This window comes from Myotis daubentonii, chromosome 1 (genome assembly GCF_963259705.1).
Source record: "Myotis daubentonii chromosome 1, mMyoDau2.1, whole genome shotgun sequence".
Lineage (NCBI taxonomy): Eukaryota > Metazoa > Chordata > Mammalia > Chiroptera > Vespertilionidae > Myotis > Myotis daubentonii.
Window position 1 is genome coordinate 211,173,063 of NC_081840.1, and position 15,021 is coordinate 211,188,083.

A 15,021-nucleotide genomic window follows, 5' to 3' on the forward strand; every position below is an offset into this window, starting at 1 on the left:
TCTAGCCAATGAGACAAAGGCAAAAACCTTTGAGGAGGGCTTCTCTTCCCAAAGGAAAAGCCTCAGTCTTGCCTCTCCTTCCTGCTTGGATCATGGGCATGATGCCTGTAGGAGCAGGAGCCATGGGATACCATGACTAATGCCACAACCAGAGATGCAGAGTAGGAAGATGGAAGGGGACTGGGTCATGGAGGATACCTCTGAACTGTCCTACCATCCTGACTGTCTTCCTCGGATCTTCTTATAATGTGAACCATAGAATCTTCTAACCTGTTTAAGCCAACAGAGTGCCTGCTCGTTTTAGCTGAAGACAAAAAGAACTAACACAATGTCTTGCATTAGGACAGGCTGTTTTATGCTTTTATGTCAATGAACGACCTGGAAATCTCCATGGCTACACCACTAAAGGAGATGTTTCTTGCTCACTTTATGTCTGTTGTGGTTTTAGGTGACTCTCTAAGGAGCTGATATCCATGTGTTAGCTCATCATTCCAGGCTTAGTGATGGCAATTCCATGTCAACACATGTGCCCTGATTCCTGCATCTGGGGAAAGGAGCAGAGTTGGAGATTCCATCCAATACAGTTAAGTATTCTGGCTGGAAGTGACACACTTCATGTCTGTACACATTGCATTGGACAAACCAAATCACCTGGCCAGGACTAACCTCAAGAGGGTAGAGAAGAACAATATCTTTATGTACCTGGAAAGAGGAGCCTGGATGAGCAGCACTAATATCTACCATACCTGAGAGATCTTTGTCAGTTGAAAACTAAGGGAATGATGTTATTGAAAACATGGGCAGGCAAAGATGTTAAAAGAGTTTGATAAAATAAGTGTGCCAGAATCAAAATCTTCCAGTTCCAGTAGAGTAAATAATACCATTCTCTTATCTGTCCTACATGGTATTGGTTCAGAATGGAATTTGCTAGAGATTGGTATGAATGCAGATGTGGGATAGATGAGTTACATGACACAGTGGAACTTGGACACATTCTCATTCTCCCACTGGTGATTTTCCTCTAAACTCTTACTCTGTTGTGATTCTAAAGACAAACTAGGAAAAAATGCTGCTGATCTGTAATGGCTCAGGATACTCTCCAGCTGCCCTCTCAGCAGGTCCTTCTATGTAACTTGTTTTCTCATCATTGAAACTCCAGTAAAGTGATTTTAAAAAGTCTCTGGGAGTTTGGTAAATAGAATTGATTTGAAACATGCCTCAGAACACCAGGTTTTCATGTGGACTCAATGCACAAGTTGTTGGAACACTAGAGGGTAAATAAATGGCTCAATATGGAAGTATTAGCTGATAAAATGTGATATTCTATATGTAGTTCTTGGATTACTAAGATATTCAGTGAGTGTGATATTCACAAGGGAGTGAGGAAGAGTGTGGGGGGAAAAGCCCTATCACAGGGTTGGGTCTGCTGCTAGGTAGGATGTTTTGAACTATAATGATCTTTGAAGGCACCTGGGGCTTCTATTCCAGCCTTGACAATTCCTAGTTGTCACCTCCACTCCTTCAACCTCATTTCCTATTTGTGCAATGCAGATGGTACTGTGAACACTGCATCCATTTGCGGCTAGGGTTCAAGGTCTGGAGAAGGGGCTGCACAAAAGTGGATACACTAGACAAGAAATATAAATTTAGAAGGCATGGGGAGCCAGGCAGATAACTTCCTGCTAGTGGAGAAGCTCTCTGAAACCCTGGACCCATTAGCTTTTATTTACTAGAATACACATTTTCCCTTTAGCAAATCAAACAGGCATATCAAAGGTAAAGTTTGGTAAACAGTAAAAGGATTATCAGGTTAGGGGATTGCCTTCAGCCATTCAGCCAAAAAGCAGGGCAATATTATGCTGATTTTCAGCCCTGGCCAAATATAAAAATCCATTAGCCTTCCAGAACTTCTTGCATAATTATGCTAACTACTTGTTGGTCTTAGCCTCCAGCATGGCACCACCTACTGCACAAGATTTCTGGGAGGATAGACAATGGTAAAAATTGGAGACTTATTTGCTTTATACCTTTCTCTTTTCCTGGTGGGTATCTTCATTCTCAGTAGAGGGGAAATAATTGTGGTTAAGGTTTAGATTTCTCAGGATAGAGATAATTCTTCTAAAATTGTTCTCTAAAAGTTACTCAAAAATTATATTTCATTGAAATATTTCACACTTAAGGGAAAAATTCAGTTCCTTCCTTCTCAGAAGTCCTTAGAAAACAATGTGATAAAAGCTAACAGTTGATTAGTTTTTATTTGGGGGGTCTAAATGCAGTGTTAAAAAGCAGGGACAAGATGTTTTTATTAAAATCTGAACTTGCTCTATTGGAGGCTAGATTTATGGTATTAGGGAAGAACTGTGAATTCAGACCAGACAGAGACCAGGAGATGCAGGTGAGAAACTGTTTGCTGGGTACAATAATATACCATCAGGGATGATGCCTTAAAGACCTCAGATGAAGGAAGTAAATGGTCAAGTCACAATGTGAACTCAGTTCTGCTAGATTATGAATTCTGTTCCTTCTCCCCTGCTTTGCTGTACTGTCTCCATATTAATGAAACTGCAAGAGCCCTTGGGCTTCTCAAAAGAGCTGCAGAGATCAGACATGAGACAGCAAAGGAATGAAGCTGGGGCAGTTAAGAGAGTGCATAGATATGAGAGGGTCTCAGTAGATTATATGAGGAAAGGGAAACAGCCCCGTGGCTGTGTTGATTTAACCCATCAGCATGGAGCATCTCCAGCTCTTTCCTGGTCCTGACTCTTGGCTTTCTACTTGACCACTCTTGTTAAGCATGGATGCCACCATCACATACAATACAACCAATGGAGACTCTGTTCTCGTAGTTACCTCAAATGTGATTTAAAAAGTAATAAATGCTGAGATCAGGAGTTGACAATATTTGAAAATTACTATGTCAATGTTTTTCCTTTTCTTTCTTCTTGTAATATAGGGTGCTGAGGAAAAAAATAAGTATATTACTTTAAAGTTAGCACCCATTCTACTCAATGCTAGTGCAATCTCGGTCAACAAATTTTCAGCCAACAAAAGCAATCCAAGTCTTTTATATTATTTTTCTATGTCCTATGCATCATGATTTTTAGAATCTCCACTTGATTCTAAGCATCTCCTATTTCTTGTGCCATCACTGCCTTCATATGTTGTAGCTATTCCCATGTTTTATTCTTCAAAATGCCCTCTGTGACTTCTGGCGTAAGTCAATGTATGCTTGTCCTTTTCCTCTGAATCCTTTTTCTGCACTTCAAAGCTCCTCCTCTCAAGGGGAAGACACAAATAGAGTGAGGGGGTCAAGATCAAATCTTCCTTAGTAGACTGCACAAGAAGACACCTGGAAAAATTCTTGTATTAATAACTGTTGTCTTACAGCGCAAGCATTTGCTGACCACCAATCCTTGAAGTGAAGGGGTGGGGTGGGATGGGAGCTGTTTTCACATATGGTATAGAAAGCATTGTGGTAGTACTAGGAGACAAGTTTGCCATCTTTGACATACAGGCCCTCAGTTTCTTATCATCCAGAGAATCACGTATTAGTTTAAATTAAATTCTGCACTGGAAAATGCTCTTAATGTAAGCAGGCTCACCGAGGCAGCTCTCAATCATGCTCAAATATTCACCAAGGGACAGGTTTGGCCTCTAGAAGTAATTCATACTCAGTAGTCCAGAAAGAAAAAACCCCAGTAGGAAAAATGAAAGTATCTTTCTCTCATAATGTATTATTGCTTCAAGCCAAACACTTATAGTTCATAATTGTATCTCATTATGGTTGCTTAACCCTAGCGTCACTGCAGTCTTGCTCAGTGCTAAAAGCAAGTGTTTATTAATTTGAGGCCAGATGGAAAGCTTGATAGATTTTACTATTATGCCCAAGAGAGCACTGTTTGAAAAATATAAGTGGCCAGTGCAGCTCCTTTAGTTGGGCATTGTTCCGTGCACAGAAAGGTCATTGGTTCACTTCCTGGTCAAGGCACATATCCAAATTGTAGGTTCTATCCCTGTTGGGGTGTGTGTAGAAGGAAGACAATGAATGTTTCTCTCTCTCTCTCCTTCTCCCTTCATCTCTCTCTAAGATCAATAAAAATATTAAAAACAATATAACTGATGCTTAGCAAATTGAATGCATACTTTGATTGCAATACTTTCCTGCTCAGGTTTAGTGCATCATTTTCTGAAATGAAGTCAAGTTGCAAAAGTTATGAGTCAGCTAAACAATTTAAGGTAAGAACTTGTAGATAATTCTAGAGCTATGCATACAATTTTATAAAGGGATGTGGTAACTGTATTTTTGGAAGAGGGTTTATTTGTAGGAAGAAGCAGGAGTGAAAATAAGAAAAATAAGATTGACTTTATTGACTTTCCTGTCTATATAAATAAGGAATATACACAAGTTAACCCAGAGTTTAGAGGTCGCATAAAATAGCAGGATTTTTGTGTGGCCTGAGGAACTGTGATAATATATATGCCAGATTTTATAGAATAAACTGCAGCAATAACAACAATAAAGGAGTCCATAAATGACTAACATATGAGTAATCGGAAACCTTACTGTGACCAACAATGCAACAGTTTCCCTATGAAATCTTACAGCTTCATGCCTAATATGTAGGTAAAACAAAAAAATTTATGTCTCATGTTTGAGGCACCAATTGATAACTTATGTCCGCAATCCATTTCTCCCTCTTTTTCTGTAGTAATAGCACCCTCAGATTTCACTGGGAGCATTGCTGACCAGGTAATGACTAAATTCCTGAGGCTCTCGTGATTAGATAGGGCCATCTGGCTACGTTCTGGACAATGAAATGTGACAGATGTGATCTGTGCAACTTCTACCAAATGCCCTGTAAATGAAGAGGCATGCTTGTCCTTCTTGCCTCTCTCCTGCTTGCTGGGTGCAGACATGACAATGACAGTGGATTGGCCTCCTGGGAAGCAGAGATGGAGAAGGCATGCTGACAATGGTGGAATTACTCTTTTAGTTCTTGTCCACAATTCACGGGCCATTGCATGGGAAAGAAATGAACTACCTAATTGAATGTATGTATTTTCTATTTGTTGTAAGAGCTTAGATTGTGCCATGATTAGCATAGAGTTCTAATCCTTTGTGTTCATTCTTTGGGATAGGGTTGTCCATCAGCAATCAAATCCCTCAGCAGAGGCAGCTGGAAGAAAGTTAGTGTACTGTGCCTTCTAAATGCTGGTATGAATAAAGCATGCCAGAAGAAAAGGAAAGATGCCATTAATTCTGTGTAAAATGTTGGAGAAAGCTTCACAGAAGAAGTGACATTTGCGCTGAGGTTTAAATGATAAGTTGGCATTTGCCAGCTGGGGAGTATCTGAACCGAGACTTGAAAGGATGTGTCTAGAAATGTAGAGGTGCAGGTCTCTGCTATGGTGCCAGTTTCTCTAGGGAGAAGTTCTGCAGTCTTTGGCTTGGGGTGTCAGTGCCTAGCCTCCATCGTTCTGGAAGCTGAGTGGAGGAAAGTATCTGGGACATTCAGGAAAAGATCTTTCCTATCCCCTTGTTTTCAGGCCCTTGCTTCTTCCTGTTCACCACTGTGCTTGGTTTCAGACTCCTGCGTCTCCAGAGTTCAATGTTTCTGGAGAGTAACAGTGGGAGGCAGCATTCTCCAAGATCCCCATCCCCTGGTTATCTCATCAAACAGTAATCTAGGTACTGCTGGGAGGGGACTTTGCAGATGGAATTAAGAATGCTCATGCTGACATTAAGATATAGAGATTATTGTGGATTGTCCTGGTGGGCACAATGTAATTACATGAGCCCTTAACAACAGAAGAGGAACACATAAGAGGAAAGCAGAAGAGGAGACACAAGAGATGTGGCAGAAAGGAAGTCAGAGAGATCTGAAGTGTGAGAAGTACTCCATGTACTACACTGATGGCAGGAGGAGTGGTTGCACAATTGGAGTGCCCAGCTTGGGTGCTCAGGGAGGCTGTGTTACTGGATCTTACAGGACACCTGCTACAATAGGCCACTCTACCAAGCCCGGGAGAAATAGCAGCCCTTCCTAATTTATAGACACACACACAGGGAAGCTGCCAAAATGAGGGGACAAAGAAATACATCTGAAATGAAAGAACAGAACAAAACTCCAGAAAAAGAACTAACTGAAAAGGAGATAAGCAATCTGTCAGATACAGAGTTCAACACACTGTTTATAAGGATGCCAAGAATGTTCTTGTTGGCTCATCAATGTATTCTCTCTCTAATATCTAACAGGAAACATGGATTTTAATTTGGACATATATAATCAGAGAAAACATAATTATATGGTTTTAAGGAATGTTTTCACCAGAGTATGGGACCCCAGTGAGTCAGTTTTCTACTAAATGGAAAAACTTTTCAAGAATTGGCATATGTTCTTTGCCAGCCAGATAGAGAAACTTCTTTCCAAACCATGTTTTTGGGAGAACAAATAATATCTCCACTCTTTTCAGATCCCTGGAGTGCTGCTTCTTTTAGTTTGTGGTGATTTTGCAGCAGTATCTACCATTTCGGCAGACTTTCATATCATATTATAATTTTATATTGATCACCTCTTTAGTTGAAATACAGGTAAGTCCTTGGCTTTATCATAACCAATATTATATGATGGCTAGAGTTGGTAAGGTTTTCTGTAGGCATCTCATTTCCTTCCTATTGGTCTTTGTAAACTTAATTACTAAAGGATATTGGTTCGGCCAGGAGAGGTTAGGTTACATAGTGTAATAAATGATACCCAAAATCTCTGGCTTTCGACAACAATGTCCATCATGGCCAATGTCCATCATGACTCCTCCACCTCACCTTCACTCTGGGGACCAGCCTGATGGATCAGCCTCTATTTGGAACAACACCAGTTGTTGTGGCAGAGGGCGGAAGAGTACACAGAGAAGCCACGCTGGCTTCTGAAGTTTCCAGTGGAAAAGTCATAGCTCAAAAGTCATCTAAGTTCACCCCAGTGAGAATACTCATACAGGAAAGGTCACTCACAACTGTCCCCTTGGAACATCCTCACCCATTTATGTCTGTTTAATCAGGATTTTGTTTTTTCTTGTCAAAGACCTTAGGGCCCAAGTACTATATTTTTATTACATTTTAGTCCATAAAAAATAATTTGAAGCATTTAAAACCAGGGTGAGGTTTTCTCCAGGATGGAGATGATGGAGTTCTCTTCAGACTATAATTTGACAGTGATGGAGAATGAATATTAACTGCTATGGACCTATGCTGATGTGAACTTCTTTTCATCCCCTCCCTGGTGGTATTGAAAATAATACATATATCTCATTCACTGGCATATACCAGTGCCAAAGACCTGATTGGCTTGTTCTAGTGAAGATATCACATCTGGTACCATAGCTGCAATCAGAGCTACCACATGGTAGTCCCCAATTATCTGCCATTATTTCTGGGTTTATGCAGAGGCTACACTGCATACCCTTACATTTTTTGAGAGTGGTACTAACCTGTGATAATCCACCCGACATTTGGTATTGCTTCTGGTTTACTATCTTGGCTAAGGGTTTGGCCATTGCTATCGTGATGAATATTACTCTGCAGTGCAGGGATCTACTGGGAAAGTTGTATTGCAGATACAAGTATCCAACCCAGTTATACCTTCAGTGACTAGGGCTATGACAACAAGATGAATCCTTGGAACTACTGGACCTATTATGATGTGGACATGGGCTAAGACTCTATTCATATCCTGCCTCTGCATGTCTTTTTAAAACAGATGAGTCATGATGACATTTTACTTCCCTTGGTGTTATCACTCAGATCAAGTACATAGCAGTCTTCAAAAGAACTGGCTAGTTTTCTTTCCCTAGTTTGGTTCATCTAGTAAGTGACTACAATTTTGAGGAAAGATTTTTGGGAATATTAATCATTATATATCTTCTGTGATGTCGCACAGTCCTTCTTTAAGGGGGTCCAGATTCCTCTTCAATTGATGATCTCTGGAACTAAAAACAGGCCCAGAAAGTAAAACAGAGACCATGTTTTGTCCATGCAGCAGCAGCTCATCAGCTCTTAACCAGTTTCATTTGTATACGTCATGCTATGTCCTTGTTGAGTGCTCAGCTTACCTTGTCCTTAGGAACCCAAAGGTCTATTAGGCCCACGTTGCCATTCTAGCTTCCGCCTGTTGTAGTAATTATATCCATCTTGCCTCTGATGAGTAAGTGTGGTATCTGTCCTCTGATGTTCCAGAATACATCATCCACATTGCCCCTTGACAGTAGGGAGCCCAGTTTCATAGCAACATATCCTACCATCAACCTTGGCTACAGAGGACAGCCATTTCTGAGATTCTCAACAATGCCAGAGTTCCTCTCATTAATGCATTCCTTTATTGACTCAGTGAAGTCATTGCTTTTTCTCACTTCCTCAGGATCATGCAGCTTGTAGTTTCTCTGGTCTCACATAATAATGTGCTTTTGTTTGCTCACTGCTCTGAGCCTACTGATCTCTTTTTCAATACGCTGTCAAGAAAGTTCTAATGACTTTGTAACATTTAATGTAGGTCATCAACATGTCCACAACCTGTAGGTAGGTAGTCATCCCAGCAGCATGGGAGAACAATATTCAGTTGTATGTAACCACCCCACAATTTACATGTTAGAGCAGCTGTTCTCAAAAATTGAATCTACTACAGAATTCCTTGGAGGGCCTGTTAGAACACAAATGACTGGATACTTTGGAGTTTCTGATTTAGTAGGTCTTCATTGAGGCCTGGAAATTTGCATAAAGTGCTGTTGATCCTGCTTGTCCAGGGAACATATACTGATGACCATTCAGCTAGAACATAGGAAAAAGTCATCACTCAGTCTTGTAGTCTCTGTATTGCCACACCCAAATCTACTCAGGGTTGAAAGCTGTCTTCTTCACATGCTTGGCAATGCTGGTGACACAAATGGGCAGTGTTTGATAAAGTTCAGGTAGATGAGAACATATGATAGACATGTTTTAGTGTGCATTTTTTTGCTTGTTTATTTAAAGGGGAACTATGTTGATACATAATACTTGCTTGGGAGTTAGTTATGATTCTTTTTCTGTCCCAACAATTTCTCAGTTTTTATTCTAGGGTAGAGAAGTGACAGTGGTACATGTCCATTTCAGTGATGCCCAAGGTCTGCCGGGACTGCACTCTGACTGGCTTCCCATTTATGGGAGACTAGGTCCTCCACAGGCATGATAACAATTCGTATTGTAAAAGGATAAACCAGAAAACATCATTTTCCAAGTTAAAAATTTCCAACTTTTAATATAATGTTTCAGTCACTGAATTTATTCCAAGATAATAAAATGAGCCCCAATAAAGTTTGTGAAGAAAACTGTCAGTGAGAAATTTGCTATCCAATTAATGTTCAGATTTGGCTCTTCACCCCAGCTTACCACTCCCTCCTCATAAGCCAGCTTGTCTAGGTGGAGGCTACCAAGATCAATTGCTGTGAATTTCAGATGTTCAGCAAGCTGTCAGATGCTGCTTAGACGTTTCCAAGGAAACAGCTTTGCTTATCAGCAGTTGTCTCCACAGACTTTAAATACACCATTTCCTGGATGTAGAAGCAATCAGCTAGGGTACTTGTACCACTGAAAAGCCCACAAACCTTATTTAAACTATACTGCAGACAAAAATCAAGGCTTTTCACATTCTTCTTAATTTGAAAGATTGGTCCAATCAAAATTATATAATTGAGATTCCTGCATTTTAAATAAAAATTAAGGCCTTGTGCATAAACTCAACACATTGAATGATCCCATTTCAACACAACATTTGAATTTTATAGATTTCTCCTGCATCACTTTAAGCAAGATTTTTAAAGAAAAATTATGTTTGAAACTCAAGACATATATTTTAACTGCATATGTAAATTAATTGCAATACCATGTCAAAACTGGGAGTATGACTCCTAGCATCTTGAATTTTAGTAAGGTCTGAGAACCTATGCACCTGCATAATGTATAAAATTGTCCATATAGAAGAAGATTAACTTAGAGAAAGGCTAACTGAATTAAATGCACGCCTCTGACAGTGTTGGGACACTTTCTTCACATTCCCACAGTCTGCAATGAGCATATTTATTTACCTGGCAGCCAATCTGGCCAACAATTGCCAGTGGCCCCTACAGGGTTGCAGGAGCCACCTGGTTCTCTTTAAATCCACTGTGGGTGTGTGTACAGATCTCTCCCAAAGAGCTAAGAATAAACTTGTAGAAAATGCACTTTGGCCTGTTATTGCTTGGTTAACCTTTAAAATAACCTTTTGTCTTAGAGGTTTTAAAATTTCTTTACCTTTTCCTTGTCAGGGAATGCGCTAATAAGTCAGGTAAAAGGGCAGCAAATGGTATCAGCTTTGGGAAGATGGTTTTAGACTAATTTTGTTTCCTTTATAACTGGGCCTAATTTTGTCTAATATCCTTACTGAGTTTGGGTCATATCAAGGAAAATATGTTTATAATTTTCAGAAGTTTACAAAATAGCTGCACAATGAAATCTGTTAATATATGAGAAACAGAACAATAAACGGAAGTTTATAACTCCAAGTTATACTGCTTAGTTTAAGGAAGGAAAAGTGTGAGTCATAGCCAGAGAAAGCTTTGTGAAAGGAGAGAAACCCAAATTGAGCCTTGAAAAAATATATTTTTAGTATACTGTATATGTGTAATAATGGGAGGTATCAAACATGTAAGATAAAGACTGATCTGCCGGGGTCCAACCCCAGCAGGTCCAGGGGTCCCCAAAGGTGTGGACGGAGTCGGCGAAGACTATCCACCCTCTTCCTATGGTGGAGTCCTATCTGTCCTGAGTGCGGGGGGCTAACCTAGGGGTCCCTGTTCGGGCGCCAGATGCCGGGGTCCAGCCCAAGTGGGTCCAGGGGTCCCCAAAGGTGTGGACGGAGTCGGCGAAGAGGGAATGACACGGAGACAGCAGCATTCAGTTGATCAGCATAGTTGGATTCTCCATCTAGGTTCTGGCCAGGTTCTGTCTCTAGGTTCTTCAGCCAGGTTCAGTCACCAGGTTCTAGTCAGGTTCTCTTGCCAATTTCTGTAGTCAGGTTCAGTCCAGGATCTTTTGCCATGTTCTCTCCAGCGAAGTTCTTCTGTCTCTAGAGAACGTTCTGTGTAGGTTCTGTGCCTAGGCTCTGTCTCTCTTGGTTCTGTGTTCTAAGTTCTGTGTGTTGCTGTCTTGTTACAACTGTATTTATACCAGTTGATTCAATCCTATCAATCTCTATTCCAAAGGTTAGGGCGTTTCTTATCTCCATTCCAGGGAGTAAAGATTATGTAGCTTAAGCATGATTGTTCGTAGTTAAAATGATTAATTACCCGCCTGGCACTTAGTTAAGAGGTTTTATTCCCTCCCTAACTTCAGGGGAAAATCCCTACCTGGGGATTCAACCTTTCTCGGAGAGGTGACCTTGGTTAAAACACAGCGCCAAGAAGGTGAGCAAACATATTAAGAACCGTATGCTATATATGCCAGGTCCCTTGAAACAGCAAGGATGGACCGGCTCCCGGCAAATGATCCTAATATCCCTTTAAAATGAATGTTTTTCTAAAAATTATTAAAAAGAAATCACAGGAAAGGTGAACAAAGGCATATCCACATGTTGGTTCATGACATCTTTGTTTACACACATTTAAATGAAAATCGGGAGGGGATTTATAATAATTAAATTATGATATTCTCATTCATTATACATGAATACATTCTAGAGGTCTGCTGTACACCATTATAATTATAGTTAACATTTCCTCTTTGTACACTGTAAAGTGGTTTAAAAGGGTATACCTCATGTTTTGTTCTTAACATACACACACACACACACACTCACACACACACACACACACACACACACAGGCAGTGTTAGTCCAAAGGCCAAACTCAAAACACTAACCCAATTATGACATATAAAAAAGACACGAGAGTACTATTTTCTAATTGACTGGATATACTATTTCTTACCAACCATTCAACACACCAATTTACATACCTTCACAATCCTTTAGTAGTTTTCAATTGCCACATTTGATGGTAAGATCAACCCCCTCTTTCACTTCCTCCAACATAACATGAATATTCTTGCTTCACAATCTCTGCAAGGTGCACGTGTTGTTCTTTTCACCTGTAACCCTTCTCCTCCTTCACCCACAGGCATTCATAAATCTTTCAGGTCTCAGCTTACATGTGATTTCCACTGGAAAGTTTCCCCTGATACTATGGTATAGCTTATATTTAATTCTAAAATTACTTATTGTAGTTTTAATAAGACAATTAAGTATGCATTTATTGATTTAATTTTACTAGTATGCTTTTCTAGACAGAAGGTAAGTTCTAGGAGGACAGATGTTATGTCTATCTTATTCATACGTCTTCAGCAACTACATGATGTCTAGCAAACAGATTGCTCCTAAATAGCACATTTGGTAGACGATGAGTAGAGGAGTGGATGATGTGATAACTGAGTTGATTTTTGAAGGACATGTGAAAGTTAGTTATCTGACTGGGGATGCAGAGGATAGCAGGGAATATTGAAAGAAAGGGGGCACCAGAAAGAAGAATGCAAGACATAGGAAGATGACAATGGTAAGAGATGACATGGACACACATGCAGAAGTAATGAAAAGCATTGTGCACCATTCTAAGACATATGGATTTTACCCTAATGACAGTTGGAAACTATAAAAGGAATTTAAATAGCTAAATGTCTGGGTCAGATTTGGGCATTGGCATAAAATACTTAGCAGAACTATAGAGAATGGATTCGAGAGAAGTAAAGTTGGAGATAGGGAGACAAGCTAGAAATCTGTTAGACTAATTGACTTGGGAAATGATGGTGCCCTGAACTAAAGCAGTTGTGTAGGCATGACAGGAGATAAATTCTGAAGATGTTAAAGGGGTCTAATTGAGAGGACTTCATTATCAATTGGATTTTGAGAGTGGGGGATGGGGTTCTGGATCAGTCTTGGTTTATACTTTGGAGAACTAGATGGAATAGTGTTGGAATTCATAAAAACAGGAGATAAAGTACAAGAGACAAATTTAGTGGTGGTGGTAACATTGTGATTTGCTTTTGAACTGTGCTTGCGGGACGAGAAATATCAGTGGAGCTGATTAGGGATGGGTACTGGAGATAAGAGATATCATAGGTATGGGTGTACTTGTGGAAAGAGCAATGTAGAGCTTCGTTTCAAGGAGCCTCTGAGTATTCAGTAAATATTCAGTTCTCAGAATATTCACACACATACAGATAAAAATTTTGGATATAATTTTAGGGGGTTTACAGATATCTTGAAGGCCTTTTTTTTTTCTTCTTAAAAATAAGGAGAAAACAGAGGAGATAAACTTGGTTAAGTATAAAGGAGTGAGCAAGCAAGATCAGTCCAAAAGAGCTTTAATGGAGTAACTAGAGATGAGTGAACATAAATTAAGAATTGTATGAAAACAAACAAACAAACCCAAAACAAAACAAGAGAGAGGGGAATTTTAAAAAGAAATGAGCAGTCAGGAGTATTCAGATGCTTCAGAATTGTAGAGTAGTAGGACTGAGGTTAATGGTTTCAGTGTTATTGTAGGTCTGGAAGCTCAATTGCCTCCAAAATTAAAGAAAAGTGAGGAAATAAAATTAAGTGTACAATAATCTTTTCCAGAAACTTGATGTTATGGAAGAAGAGAACAGAGATAATAGCATGAGAAGACATAGTGTCAAGGCAAGGATTTTTCTTTAAATTTTTTTTTTTTTATTGCTTTATCTGCATTGAGGGTAAAGAGGCATTAAAAGTCATCTGAGGAATATTTAGGGATTTTTTAAATCGTAACTCAGAAGGGAAGATGTATAATGTTCTGACAGTGGAGCCCAAGTATCTGATTTATAATTTGTGAGAGAGTCAGCAACTTAGTGCTGCCCCGTAGGGCAGAACGGGCTCCAGTGGAAGCCAGCTAAGGCAGCAAATGCCTTGTCCTCGGAAGTCTGCAAGCACAGACTGGCGACAACTTGTTAGGGATCGTGTAGGGGGACTCCCAAGTAAGTGGGATGTGAACATCAACGTCTCTTTTACCACTGGGATGCCATGGTTCTTTTTCCAGGAATTCCTAGGGAGAATCAGAAGACCTTTCATCCTTCTTGTTTGAGAAAATTGGTGCCCTAAATTCAGAAAGGCGAGTTGCACTGCAAGCAGTATTTGATTAGTTGGGGGTTGATATGCAGAACTGTCAGATCTAGTTACAAAAACAGGTGATGCATTAGATTTAATCAAAGGCGAGATGTCAAAGCTTTTGCCTGGGGAATTTGCTAATGATGATGTTATTTTCTATCTTTGAAGCCATCTTGGGTTAAACTTTTGGATCAGAGTGATATTTGCTAATTTTACCTTAACTTTTAAAAATAAGTGATTATTTTCACACTTGCCCTCCTTCATTACAAAATATGACAAAATTCAAGATAATAGTGCCATGAAGACTTAGAATGATTATCTATGTTCAAGAAGTCAAGATATGTTCACAAATTAAATGCTGAAGAACATGCTGGAAAATTCTAAGAATATAATTTTATCATAAACAATTTCAGAATGTGAGATTGCTAATGCAACACTAAGTATATGTTTATAGCATTGTTTATTTTAGAATAATGTACTCAAATGCCCTGCTGGACACATTTCAATAAATTTGACAAAATAGAATTAATAAATATTCCAAAATCAGAGTTTAATCATTAAGTAGTGACCCTAAATAGCAGACTTCATTACATCAAACAAGAGATAATGTATTATCTTCCCACTTTTATTTTTTGTATCTGTGTTTCTGGGTATATATGGATCTTGCAAAACAGCTCCTAATGCTTGACACTGTAAGAGGAAGGATACCAAGCAGAAAGAGGCTCCTTTTAGCTCTGTTCTGTCATAGAGTTGGCTTACATGGTCTGCCGAATTAGGGCACCAAAATGATGATGTCAACTATCAATTAAATCTGCTCCATGCAAGTATCTCCAAGTGGTATAT